Source organism: Canis lupus, chromosome 13 (assembly GCF_003254725.2).
Source record: "Canis lupus dingo isolate Sandy chromosome 13, ASM325472v2, whole genome shotgun sequence".
NCBI lineage: Eukaryota > Metazoa > Chordata > Mammalia > Carnivora > Canidae > Canis > Canis lupus.
In genome coordinates, this window is record NC_064255.1 from 55,038,085 (window position 1) to 55,053,332 (window position 15,248).

Below are 15,248 nucleotides of genomic sequence, written 5' to 3' on the forward strand. Positions count from 1 at the left end.
TATGGCTATACTTCTGATTAAACATACAGGCCAATTCTCACAATCAGGTACATTAAGACATAGAAAAAAATAAAGTAATGGAATTTTTCCACATTATTGTTACCTAAATATATGTATAAATATATAACAAAAAATAGTATAAATCCAAAATTTTATGTACCATTTTATCAGACAGATTTCTCCAAAAACTAGTAGAATATTTACAGTGAGATTTATTTGAAGCAATGGACTCGCAGATTTAAGGACTAGCAAGTATGAAATCAATAGGACAGGCCAGCAAGCTAGAATCCTTTAGTAGGGGGATGCCTGTGTGGCTAAGTCGGTTGACATTTCCACCCAGGTCATGATCTCAAGGTTGAGATGAGCCCCACGTTGGGCTACCTGCTCAGCGTGGAGTTTGCTTGAGCTTCTTTCCTTCTCTCTCTCTTTCTCTCCCCACTCATTTTCTCTCTAAAATAAACAAACAAATAAAATATTTAATAAAACTCTCTAGTAAGAGCTAATGCTGTAGTTATTTTTTCTTTCCTTTTGTTGTTGTGGCAAAATATACCACATGCATCTTTATACATAACAATTTATCATCCTAACCATACATACAATTTATGATCCTAACCATTTTTTATAAAGATTTTATCTGTTTATTTATTTGAGAGAGAGAGAGAGAGAAAGCACAAGCATGAGGAGGAGCAGAGAGAGGGGGCAAAGAGACTCCCGCCCTGAGCATAAGCCTGACATGGGGCTGGATCTCAAGATCCTGAGATTATGACCTGAGCCGATATCAAGAGTCCAGCACTTAACTAACTGAGCCACCTGGGTGCCCCTCTCCTTAAGCATTTTTAAGTGTATAGTTCAGTGACGTGACATGCATTCATACTGTTGGGCAGACTTTAATTTCTTACATTAGTGCCTCTTAAAATGGAATTTTCAAAGGTATGCAGATTTCAAGAGATTTATTTTTCCTTCAATAAGGGTTTGTACAGGGATCCCTGGGTGGCACAGCGGTTTGGCGCCTGCCTTTGGCCCAGGGAGCGATCCTGGAGACCCCAGATCGAATCCCACGTCAGGCTCCCGGTGCATGGAGCCTGCTTCTCCCTCTGCCTGTGTCTCTGCCTCTCTCTCTCTCTCTCTATGTGACTATCATAAATAAATAAAATTAAAAAAAATAAGGGTTTGTACATTACTCTAGATTAAGAATCACTATTCTAGGTAACAAATTCCTCTTATAATATAGAATTTTTCTTCATTGATTAATGATTATTATTTCTTTAGATAATGAGAATGATATAGATCATTACCATTTTCCCTCTTTTCTCTCTTTTATCTGGAAATGCAGAACAAAATCAATGTCTAATTGTGGTAACTATTTTCCCTATACCTAATATAATTATTTGCCCATATTTCCTTATATTCCTTTGCTTATAAATTGTCCTTTATTTTTATATTTTATATTGTACCTTGCTTCAAACTCTCTTTAGGAAGCCTCTTTTAGAGACTACTTAAGTTTTAAACGCATGCTGAAAATTTTGGCTCAAAGTAGTAAACTTTAGACTATATAAATTACAACTGAATTTATATAGTCTGAAGCCTGAATATGCAAACTCCTTTTTTCAATTATAACAACTTACATTTTTAAAGTATTTATAATGTGCCAGGGCATTGTGCCAATCAACTTACTGTGAATTATCTAGTAATGTAAGTACTACAATCACCTCCAGTTTATAGAAGTTCAAAGAAATGAAGAATTTTCTCCAATTTCATGACACAATCTTATTAGGACTCAAGTTTGAATGAATCCAAGCTCGGGCTCTCAACCACAGTACATTTGGCATCTCAAACTGCACATTCCACTTTGCATTATTGATAGCTATTTTTTTTTAATATTTCTTTTATTTATTCATGAGACAGAGAGACAGAGAGAGAGAGAGAGAGACAGGTAGAGACACAGGAAGAGGGAGAAGCAGGCTCAATACAGGGAGCCTGACGTGGGACTCAGTCCGGGGACCCCAGGATCACACCTTGAGCCGAAGGCAGAGGCTCAACTGCTGAGCCACCCAGGCATGCTGTGTTTCTGAGATCCTTTATGAGAGAATGTTCACTGCCACACCCAAAGAAGTTGAACCCTGTCTTCTAACATAATTTTTGCTCTTCCGCCAAGCCTACTATGTGTGTTCTCTTTTAGTAGAGTACCAGCCCACTCTCTGACCCTGGCTCCCTACAGACCCTTGTTCCCTCAGATCCTGTCAACTAGCAGAGCCCTCAGATCTTCTTTTTCTGGCAAAGCTGCCATTTTTGTATATAGCAATTCCTCTCAGCAAACCTTTGTTAAGATTTCTTCTTAGAGAGGCACCTGGGTGGCTCAGTGGTTGAGCATCTGCATTTAGCTCAGGTTGTGATTCTGGGATCCTGGGATTGAATCCATCATCAGGTTCCCTGCATGGAGCCTGCTTCTTCAACTGCCGGTGTCTCTGCCTCTCTCTCTCTGTCTCTCATGAATAAATAAAAATAAAATCTTAAAAAAAAACCTTCTTCTTGCAAAAGTGCCATCCTAACCATTAATTGAGGGCACCTCTACCTTTCTTTTTCCCAAACTTCTTCCAGAATTGTGCCAGGCCCTTATCCCTCATCTTCTTTTTCTCCTTCCTATTCACTCTTCTCAACTTCATCCACCATCTTCTGACCTACTTTCTGTTCCAGGATTCCCCATCAAAACTTACCCCAAGCCTTCTCTCAGTGGAGTTGCCAAATGCACCATGCTTTACCTGTCACATGCTGCTTTCTTGGATAGAATTTCTTCTTCCTCTGGAAGCCTTAGTTTTGCCCCTACACCTTTCAGTTGATTGCATGAGCCTTACCCACATATCTAAGTAATTCCTTTTACTTAATATCAACTTATTGTAGATATTAACCACATGTATTAAAACATCAACTTTGTGTATTATAAAAAAAAATATTTTCAAAGCGACTCCTAGATCAATGTTTACCTGAACAACCAGGTGACGATAGCCTGAGCCCAGTTGATACATAAAACCCACCATCCCAAATACTGAGTAAAGGAGTTACTGAATACAGTTATTGACTCATTTAATTAAAAATAAAATTAGAATTTGAACAAAATATTTGTAAACTGTTCTAAAATATGAGAATTCACGAGTTTTAGGTGGCTCAGCTAGGCAAGACAAAGTATTAAAAGGCATAACTCTCCTAAGGTAGTATTTGTATTGGACTTAGGAATAATTTACTTTTTCTTAATATCCCAATTGTCAGTCTGTCTTCTTACCTGAGATGTTAATTTAGCCATCCTAAAGAAATGCTTTAAAACCCTTATAAAGAAAACAAATTTAGTCAGTATTAATGACTGAAATTACCTTATTTAGATTTGCTGTTATGAATTATAGTTGGCCTGTGAGAGACTGGTAATTTCTTCCCAAAATATATTTTCACTATGTTCCTGAATAACAGAATCCTGATTCTTAGCTTGGCATTAGGCTTTTCAAGATCGACACTATATTTTCAAGTCTTCCTTGTACTTATAGCTAGATGTGAGATGTAACCAATTTTTGCCAGTAGGATATAAGCAAAAGTGTCCTATGACAATTCCACAGTCATCTATTCCCTGAAAGGACGGCTTCCTTCCTTCCTTCCTTCCTTCCTTCCTTCCTTCCTTCCTTCCTTCCTTCCTTCCTTCCTTCCCTCCCTCCCTCCCTCCCTTCTTCCTTCCTTCCTTCCTTCCTTCCTTCCTTCCTTCCTTCCTTCCTTCCTCCTCCCTCCCTCCCTCCTTCTTCCTTCCTTCCTTCCTTCCTTCCTTCCTTCCTTCCTTCCTTCCTTCCTCCTCCCTCCCTCCCTCCCTCCCTTCTTCCTTCCTTCCTTCCTTCCTTCCTTCCTTCCTTCCTTCCTTCCTTCCCTCCCTCCCTCCCTCCCTCCTTCCTTCCTTCCTTCCTTCCTTCCTTCCTTCCTTCCTTCCTTCCTCCATCCCTCCCTCCCTGTCTTCCTCCTTCCCTCTCTTCTTCTGTCCCTCCCTTACTCCCTTCCTTATTCCTGTTCTCCGTTTCCCTCTCTTCTATCTACTAGCCTAAAAGCTGACATTTCTGGAAGTAGAAAAGCTTTGTACTATGAATAAAATGCTTGAAAGTCGAGCCAAAAGACAGAAAAACTCTGAATCTCTGAATAGGTTATAGATGAGCTCCCTCTAAAGTTTTAAATCAGAGAGAAAATTCTACCTCCTTTAAGTCAATGCTACTTTAAGTCTGTGCTGCTCACAGTCAAAACTAATATATCCTATACATCAGACTCTACAGTTAATTGAAGCAGAGTCTTGAGAAAAATATATCACTTTATAGGACAAATTTTAATCTCTTAAATCTCTTACTACCTGAAAATTAGAGAAAACAATAATGTGACTAAGGAAAAATGCCCTCTTCTTGGCTGTAATACAGTTTTCCTTTCTTTTCACCTATTTATTTTCCCTCCTTTCTCTCTCTCTATTCCCTTTGTGAATATTGACCTAACATTTATTAAGCACCAGGCGATAGTTTTGGCATTGTTGCTTTTGCATTTAGCTACCGGCCCAGCAGAGCCTTGTTATTAACAGTACAGACTTCTGTACCAACCACAGTCCAAATCCCAGCTCTACATTGGAGAGGTATATGGCCCTGAACACTTGCATCAAAGACTTGCATCAATCAGTTCCCTTACACGAAACCCGAAGATTGTAGTAGAGTTTGAAAGAATGTTTAGTGTTTGACTGGACATCACATTTGCTACACAAGTAGTAAAAACATTATGTATACAACATGATGATGATAGGAACACATTAGACTACTGTTTTTTGAGAAATCAAGAATGAAATACATAATTATAGTTTTGGTGGATCCAAGAGAAAAAAGAAAGACTCCTAAATATCCAAAATGGAGAAGAAAAATTAAAAATATATATATATTATGTGCTTAGAATATTTTTGTAAGTGATTTTGTGTCTGGAATACCCAAGACCACAAAAACAAGAATATCGATGCCAGAAGGAGCCAGACTGACCAAAACAAACAACAAACAAAATCCTAACGCTTTCATTTTCATTTCATATTGTTTTATGTGCTCCATAATTTATAATAATTTTCTGCAAAATTATATCACTGTCTACAATTGTTTAACACAAAGACCTTCAAAAGAGCTGTCCTTGGAATCTATTTATATCAATCTAGCTACCATAAATATTCGAGAAATGGTATAATTTTTAAAAGTCCGGTGACTTTTGTATGTATGCAATTCACAGCATTCTATTTTTTTCTGACCTCTAGTTTAAATTCAAGTTTTTCTTTCCAAAATGTCCTGAGCTTTGCCAATACAAACATTTTAAATTTATAGAACTAGTAATATATTCAGCTTTTAACAGGGCAGAATTCACTTATACCCTCATTTTTTAACTTTTTTTTATTCTCTAACTCTTCATAGTTTAAATTCAGTGATATCACAGTGCTTCATATGTGTTACAATAAAGTAAACTTATTAAAATATATGCTTCCTTATTCTTCTCAGGTTTCTTTATTACCATCATACAATTATCCAAAGATTTAGATAGTAAGATAAATATGTTATATTATACTCACACAGTGACCATTCCCATTGTTCTTCTTTCCCTTTTATATAGTCTGGTTTTCACAAAGTAGCCTTTTTCCTTTGATGGGAAGATTTTCTTTAATATTTGCTATAGTGTGAGTCTTTACAGTTAATTCTTTCAACTTTGCATAATTGAAAAAAAATATCCATTTCAGCTTTACTTTTAAAAGATATTTGTGCCAAGTATTGAATTTCAGTTTGGTAGTTTCCACACTTACCCTTGTATTACTTTAAATATGGTGGTACACTACCTTCCAGCTTTTTAATTTTTTTGGCAAGAAATCTGCCATTTTAATTTTTGTTCTTTTGCAGATAAGGAGTCTTTTTTCTCTGGATGCTTTAAGATTTTTCCTTTGTCACTGATCTTAAGTAATTAGATTATAATGTGCCATGGTATAGTTTTCTTCAGGTTTCTTTTGTTTCAGATTTGCTGAGTTTCATTATCTGAAGATTTTTGTTTTCATCAAATTATTCTTTTCAAATATTTATCATGCCCTCTTTTCTTGGCAAATTCCCATTACACACATATATATTAGGCCTTTAGAAATTGTTCCATAGATCTCTGATGATGTCATTTAAAATTTATTTAAAAAATAAGTCTTTACTCTTGCTTCACTTCAAATAATTTTTGTCTTCTAGATTACATATCTATTCTTCTATGATGTCTAATAAACTTTTGATGCTATTGCTGTATTTTTATCACAGCTACTATAGTTTTCATATATAAAATTTCAGTTTGGGTCTCTTTCACTATCCTACATGCACAATCTTTCATTTAGATTCATACATATTAAATGACAGTTATGGTCTACTGATTCTGGTACCTGTAACATTTTGAGGTTGACTCAATTGATAACATTTCCTCCTCAGTATATACCCTGTCTTCATTCTCCTTTGTTTGTTTCATAAATTTTTATTTTGCAAATTTTACTTTGTTGGGCATGGAATTTTTTTTTTTCATTCCTATCAACATTTTTGAGTTTTGATTTAGGACACAGATAATTTACTTGGAAACTTTTGATTGTGTTGAAGTCTTGTGGATAAGCTTTATTAGGCAGGGCCAGAGCAGCATTTAATTTCAGGCTAATTTTATATCAGCACAGATGCAAAAGCATTCTGAACTCTATCCAATACCCCTATGAATTATGAGGTTTTTCAACTTGACTGGTAGAAAAAGAACTATTCTCTTTACTGTATAATTCGGGTGCATTGTTCTTTGCAGTCTTTTTAGATGACTCCTTCCCGTTTCTCATGTTATGTCCTCTCTTCCATATCATAGGCAGCTAAAGAATCACAGGGGTTCATTTTCAGATCTCCAGTGTTTGTGCACTCTCTCATGTTCTTATATTCTCTTTCCTTCTGCCTGTCTATCTCACTCCCTTTCACCTCACTCATGTTTGATATTCTGTCCATGTGAAACATAGCTTCCTCCTGCCTTCAGACTCCCAGTTCTATTTGTTCACTTCAAGGAAAAATCTGAACTCCACCTGTGTTCTTCGTAAGTTACAGCCTAAGAGCTTTCTCCAGGAGGTAAGCTGGGATAATTGTAGGGTTTGGCTCTTCTGTTTCTCATTTCTCAGGGAATCACTGTTCTCATTAACTGATATCCAATATCCTAAAAGTGTCTGACATAAATTTTGTGTTTCTTCTCTTTAGCTCTTTGAGATAAGAAGATAAATCCATTTCCCATCACTCCATTTTAGTCATATGAACTTACTTCTGGTTTGTAAAGTTTAACATAAAAGTAGTCTATGTGGGATCCCTGGGTGGCGCAGCAGTTTGGCGCCTGCCTTTGGCCCAGGGCATGATCCTGGAGACCCCGGATCGAATCCCACGTCGGGCTCCCGGTGCATGGAGCCTGCTTCTCCCTCTGCCTATGTCTCTGCCTCTCTTCTCTCTCTCTCTGTGTGACTATCAAAAAAAAAAAAAAAAGTAGTCTATGTAACCAATTTAGAAGCTTCAGTATTACATTTCTTTCTGGCATCTAAAACTATTATTCTGGAATGTATAAATGTATATGTGTTAAAGATTCACGTTATCTTTATAGTAATCAATGTTATTTTAATGTGGACTAAACAAAGTACTGTTTTTTGTGTTTTTTTGTTTGTTTTTTTGGTTTTTTTTTACAAAAATGATGATTTTCTAGATAGGTGTCCTACTTTTATTTTTTTTAAATTTTAGTTTTTAAGGACTTTTTATTTACTCATGAGAGCCACAGAGAGAGAGAGAGAGAATGAAAGAGAGTGGTAGAGACATAGGCAGAGGAAGAGGCAGGTTCCCCACAGGGAGCCCGATGTGGAGACTTGATCCCAGGATTTCCAGATCATGACCTGAGTTTGCAAAGGGAGATGCTCAACCACTGAACCACCCAGGTACCCCAGGTGTCCTACTTTTAGAATGAGGCCATTCTTAAATGGTTCAGTTATGGTTTTAAGTTTATCATTACAAACATTAAAAAAGTTTAAAATGTTAAATTGATTTTTTTAAAGATTTTATTTATTATTGCAAAAAGAAAAAGAAAGAGAGAGAGAGCATGAGCACAAGTGGTGGGAGGGGCAGAGGGAGAAGCAGACTCCTCACTGAGCAGGGAGCCAGATGTAGGAGATACAGACCTGAGCCAAAGGCAGATGCCTAACCAACTGAGGCACCCAGGTGCCCCTTAAATTGTTTTTAATATTCAATCTAAAATATTTGTATGCTACTCTAATTATTTATATTTACTTTGTGCTGCATTAACAATACTTGGATTTTAACAATACTTGGGTTTTAATAATACTTGGGTTTTTTATCAGTTGGGTAGTAATAGTCTATATAATTTAGATAACATTCTATAAGTTATATAGCCATAATTTGGAGGAAATTCTCATGAATGGTGTTTAATTAAAAGTAGGTAATTTTGTCTTTGCTGGATATTACACCCTTCAGTATTTATAAATCTTATTCTACTACATATTAATTCATAGTCCTAAAATACAGGATATAAATTAATGTTCTTGATGCATAGAGCATGGAAACATCTATTAGTTATTAACATAATATTTGAATCTGACAAAGTTCAGTTCCAGTTTATAAAGTTTATTATAAAAATTGTGTGATCAATGCAGAAGCTTCAGTACTGCATTCTATTACATGTCTAAAATTATCTTTCCAGAATTTATATATTTTTTCTTTTGGATTTTCAAAGTAGTCTTTTGAATAAATTGGACATTAAAAACTAATCAAGTTATTATAACCATAAACCACTTATCTTGAACACCTATTTTATTCTTATTTCACTTCATTATAAAAATATGATTCCACTTCAAGAACAAGTATTAGAACACTTGTTTCCCAATAACATACTTGGTTACTTTATGTGATTTGGGAAAATTGATTACACCTTGCCCTGTCTGAAGTTACCTTCCTGGTGGAAAACTCTGAACTCTTGTTTACAACTGTGTTTGTGTGCGTGCATGTGTGTGTGTATATATGTATATATTTATTTATTTATTTATAATTTTAAGAATTATATTTATAAATTAAAAATTAAAAACATATATTTATATTTATAATTTTATCAATGTTCAAAGGACATCAATATAATATTCCCAATATTCTAATTTTTTGGAATTTAGAAATAAACATCACATAATTTGAATAAATATGTAAATTTATTTACATTTAAAAATGTAAATATAAGTTACTGTATATCTGGATCAGATTTATTCTTAAGAAGTAAAGCACCTGAGAAAAGCTTTTCTTAGAAATTCTTTCTTCCATTAGTAGTACCCCTGTTGTACCATCTATTATAGGTACTGGACAGTTCTATGTAGTTCTGACCACCCTTATCTTTAGTGGGAATAGAGTGAGGGAAAATATTGATCTCAATATCAGTTTCTTAGGAAATCTTACTATCTTCCTGAAAATTAGCAGCAATGGTATATTATATGATGATATTATATGATGTCACAAGGAAAAGTCAAAGATATATGACAATATTATAAACATTTCAGAAATATTTTAACATTTACAATATTTTGAAGACAAAGTTATACCCACATCTATATGTGACCTGTTATTCATCTGAAAAAAATGAATACGTTTATCTATTATATGTCATTTTTAAGAACAAAGACAAGTACATAATTACTTCATTATCTAACAATAAGATTAAGTATATTTGAGGCTGAAATGCATTAAAATTTTTAAAAAGAAAGAAATTTCTCAAGACTTAGATAAGAAAATACCATTTATTTTTTCTAGGCTGAAATTACCAGACATAAAATTATATAACCAGAAGAAACAAAGTTTTTCAGAAAGCCCAAGGCTTATTTTGCAATAGTATTATCGCTTAAATGAGACACTTAGAGAAGGTTACCCCAATTCTATATCAGGATTTCCCATTTTGGGCCCTCTTCACAATGCTCATCATGCTTCTCCTTTCTTTCATTTGCTGTTTTTGAAAAAGTAGTCTACTATCTTTGTCATAAATTAAAACACTATAATCCCTGCTTTTGAGAAGGTGGAGCAATATGCTTTTCTCTGTTTCTCCTACTAAGTGCAACTAAAAATTCTGGATATTATATATAAAACAGACAGAAGAAGACTCTGAGGAGTAAAAGGGCACCTGGGTGCTCAGTCAGTTAAGCCTCTGCCTTTGGTTCGGGTCATGACCCTGGAGTCCTGGGATTCGACCCATGCATTGGCTCCCTGCTCAGTGCGGAGTCTGCTTCTCCCTCTCTCTCTGATCCTCACTCTGATCATTCTCTCTCTCTCTCTGTCAAGTAAATACATACATACATACATACAATCTTTAAAAAAAAAAAAAAAAAAGAGGAAGAGGTTGAAAAAAAGAAAATTTCAAAGAGTAGAGAAAAGGCAGATGATCTCCTAGGGAAATTGAGACTGATGAATCTCATGGTGGTAAGTTCCATGGGCTTTTCTTTTTGTTTCATTTTTCTAAGACTTGTAGTTGAAGCTACTCGCAACCCAGAAAAGCCAATGGACACAGGCAAAAAGTAGCAACATTGAAAGGTTAAATTCATATCATTTGTATTATTAATTCAAATTATATAACACTGCTGAAATGACAAAATTATAGATGTAGAGAAAAGATTAGTGATTACCAGGGGTTAAGAGAGTAGTGCATGTGGGAGACAAGTGGCTGTGGTTACAAGGCATGATAAGGATCTCTAGTTCTACATATAACCATATCACCATCGATATCACAGCTTGTGATAATGCACTATTGTCTGACAAGATGCTACCATTGAGAAAACTGTGTAAAGAATCAGAAAATCTCTCTTTCAATTTCTTGTAAGTGCAGATTAATTTATAATTATCTCAAATAAAAGGTTTATTTTTTTAAAGCACACAGATCATTGGTCATATCTTAACTTGGATACTGCTTTTCATTTACTTGAGAATATGTAGAAAGTATTCATTTCTCCCTCTTTTAATTCTTCAAAAGAAATATCATCCATTTTGAGCTTTTGTAGTGAACATGAAGGAAAATATCTCCTCAGAAGAGTTGCTTATTTAACAGCCACAAAATATAAAATACTTTTTAACCCATGCCCTCAGATTTAGTAAAGATGGATTAGTATTTGTCCCTATTTAACCTCAGAAAGTCTTTCTCTAAGTCTCAAACTCTTTACTATAGTGTTCATTCCTTTACTCAATCATTCACATATGGACAAACATTCAAAATATGTACCTACTATCGAACTGTTTGTTGAGTTTCAGGCACATAGAAAGAGCCGTGTAATGAATATAAACTAGCTACCAACATCTCAGTATGTTAAAACTAGATTTATGGGAATAATAGAGTATGGTCTCTGAAATCAGTTTGGGTTTACATTCTTGCTCCACCACTAGCTATTATATAACTTTATATATGTTGAATGACCTTCTCGTATTTAAATTCCCTTATCTTTTTTTAAGATTTTATTTATTTATTTGACAGAAAGAGAGAGCACAAGTATGCAGAGTGGCAGGCAGAGGGAAAGAGAGGGAGAAGCAGGCCCTCTGCCAAGCAAAGAGCCTGATGCAGGACTCTATCCCAGGACCCTCAGTCATGACCTGAGCTAAAGTCAGATGCTTAACTGACTGAGCCATCCAAGTACCCCTAAATTTCCTTATCTTTGAAAGAATAAGTTTATTGCTCTCATGTTGGACTTTTGTGGGAACTGAATTGATTAATACTGGTAAGTATCAACACAGAGCCTGACACACAATGGTCAATCAATGTGAATTATTATCATTTGGTATCATGATCATTATTATTATTAGAAGGAGTAGAAGAATCAGTTATCATTATTAAACATGTACCCTACCTTTGTACCTGATCTCAGGATTCTAGGTCCCTAAGCACACACATGTGAACCTCACTCTAGTGTACCCACCTACCAGGGAACATCAGGCCCGTAAAGCCTGTGAGGACAGGGCCTGTTCTTGCCAACCAGGTCATCAGCCTGGGGCCAGCAGTTCCACACAGCATCACTGATGAGGTTGCAAATATGGTTATAGTCAGACCTTATATAGCCTACTGTCTTTAAAGAATTTGGGGCCTGTCTGGCAATCATGGTTCCCAGCTGGTTTCATCCATTGTAGACCTTGTCAGACCTGGACTAGATTTGGAGATCCCAAGAGATCTGGCTTCAAGGAAAGAGGGGTCTCTCTTTCAGAATGGGCTGGAACTTGATGAAGTCCTACCTGTGGCTAAGCCTATTCCTAGACAACCCAGACCCCAGGGACCTATTCCAGGAAGCCTGGATACCAAGTGCTCAGGAAGGTGCATATATAGTTCTCTCCAACACATCTTCCCTCCAGCATCCAGGCCTAATAGGCCTGTGTGGCCATGGCTGTGTCCACCAGGCTGACCATCTTCCTGGAGCTCTAGGTTCCCCATACTACATGCCTGATGCAGAGCCTGTAAAAGTGCTTTACAGCCAAAAACCATATAGAGCCTCCTGTCCAACTAAGTCTCAGGACCTCTTTAGTATTCACTCCACCCAGATTATTAAAACAAACAAAAAGGAGTTATTATTTCTGATCTCCGTAGATGAAGCAATGGTCCATCTGGTGGCCAAGTAACTTGAGCATTAATCTTTATTATCCTTCTCCACTGTGATAGCTAATCAATCTGCCAAATATTGTTGATATTTATGTCTTAATTGATCTGTAATATATTGCCTTCTTTTCATCTAAACTGTACAATATTAATAATATTTAGTTGCAAATAGCAGTAACTAATTCCTGTTTATATGGAAAGGAAACTTACTTGAAGGATACTGCATACATCTCAGATTGGCCAGGGAATCTGAAATGAAGCTTGGAAATAGGAAGTAATTAAGGCATCTCCAGGGTTGAAAAATAGAAACTTCTCAACAGTCTCCTGGGATACTGCCTCTAGAATGAATACACTCTTCCATTATGCATTGGTTCTAATGTAGATAAGTTGTCTTTAGGCAGCTGGCTGACTTCCCTGAGATATGCTATTAGGAGCTGAAATGTAATTGTAATACTGGTAAATTAACTACTCAGCAGCCTTGATAAGGGGAAAGTCCATTTTGCTGATGCCATCATAATCTCCGTTTCTGGCTCTGTGGACAGTGTTTATGATCCCATCTTACAGACTCTAGTGTGGCTAGAGAAAGTGTTCAACTGGCATTCCAGTAAGTATATTACTGTCCTGACCTCCAGATTAGGAAGACCTCTCTAATATTTATACTGGGTAGAACTGTCTCTTATTTTCAGCCTATCTGAGAATATTCAGGCTGCTGTGATAGAATACCATAGATTTAGCAGATTTTAAATCGCAGAAATGTATTTTTCATAGTTCTTGAAGCTATGAAGTCCAAGATCAAGGCACTAGTAGATTTGGTGAGGTGAGAACCCACTTCCTGGTTCACAGAGGCCATCTTCTTAGTGTCCTCATGTGGCGGCAGGGTCAAGGGAGTTCTCTAAGGCCTCATTATAAAGACACTAACCTCATTCATGAGGGTTCTGTCCTCATGCTCTAATCACCTCCCAAAAGCCCCACACATCCAAATACCATCGGAGTAGAGACTAAGTTTAAACATATGGATTTTAGGAAAATTCAGATTATAGCAGAGCCCTTCTGTTGATACTATTTTACTTACTACTTCTCAAAAACTCCTTGTCACCCAAATACCGAATATACTTCTTCCCATTTCCTGCCTAGTACCTATAAGTCTGAATAGATATTGAACTGAAACTGTCTTCTTTTGAATTTGCCACTGAGAAGTTTGCACTTTTCCACTGTCCTTTAGGGCCACCATTGTTTAAGACTATAAAGCAAACAGTAGTATCTGATTTTCTTCCCAAAAACACTAGACAGGGAAATTCTTATACAAACATGATAAGGGGAGGCAATGGCTGCCCTTGAAAGGAATTTGCATAGTATATGCAAAATAGTATATACGCATACACACCACACATACAACCTAATTATGCGTTTGGAACCAACTTTGATGTTATTCAGATACACCATTTTATTCTAATTATGAGATGCTGTTTTAAACTCTATATAGCTAGTTGAAAATCCAGTTGATAATGAGAAGCTTATATCAGGGAATGTCTTTATGTCTCATGGTAAGTTTTTCAGTATTGTCAAAGCCTAACAAGTCAGGAAACTTTCCTGGAAAAAGAGAAAAAGGAGGAGAAGGAGAAGAGAAAGCAGAAGAAATTATTTTACAAATGAAGGATAATTTGTTTCAGTAACATTTGTGGGCCTTCTGATTCCCAACACATGAATTGCCATGGTACAGATGAAATATCTTCATTTGTTATAGATATTTCCTACACTGCTGCATCTCACAAAGAGGAAGAGGTGTTTCCTATGTAGTCAGAAAAGTAAGAATAGCCCTCTTCTGTTGGTTCCCATATGACATTCAATCATTTAGGCTATCTAGGAAATAGTTCAAATAACTAACTGTATTACCCTCAAAATCAAAAGTAAGCTACCACAATCACTTTAGCTTTTCCCTCAGCATGATTAAACTTTAGATAGGTTCTTTCCTAACTCTAGGCTCAGCTTAGTTTTCTTAGAAAATTTACTTTAGAAAACTTACAATTATAAATTATTTCTTTGAGATTTAATTCTTTTTGAGATTTAAATAGTTTTAAAAGATCTCACCAACTTTATGACCTAGGAGCCTACCTTTAGTGGGGGCCAATTCACAAACACAGATGGCCTAATTATAGAGACAAACATTTGCAAACTCAGGAATAACTCAATGTACTCAACAGATCCTATTGACCATCCTCCCTGCAATCAATGTCCTCCTCTGTATTTTTCCACTAGCTCATCTCATGTCTAAAAAGTCCTTCCGACTTTTGTTTTAGCAGGGCTATTATCAGACTGAGCTCTAGCCTCTCTCTTCTCGTAATCACCTTGAGTGAGTCAAGTCTTTCTTAACTTTGTCTAGTGCAATTTTTGCTTTGGCATAAGCCACCAATGATGGGAACTTTTTTATACTTAGTGCTCTATCAACTTATATCCCAGTGGATCATCAGAAATTTCAATCAGATACATATTGATGATAATAATCTCCCATTCTTCATTAAGTTTGTTCTATGCAAGGCATCTAAAGTAACTGCAGGTTTTATCAGGCAGCTCTCCTCAATACAGTG

General features: G+C 36.0%; 1 long non-coding RNA gene across 1 annotated transcript in view; it reads right to left on the reverse strand.

Annotated features, from left to right (window-relative positions):
- Positions 1-211: 211 nt before the first annotated feature.
- The window catches only part of LOC125752396 (uncharacterized), an 81,716-nt gene continuing 66,679 nt past the window's right edge, over positions 212-15,248 (reverse strand). The window contains exon 3 of the long non-coding RNA XR_007401829.1: positions 212-450. This is a non-coding gene — a long non-coding RNA (uncharacterized LOC125752396). The remainder of the gene's footprint in view (positions 451-15,248) is intronic.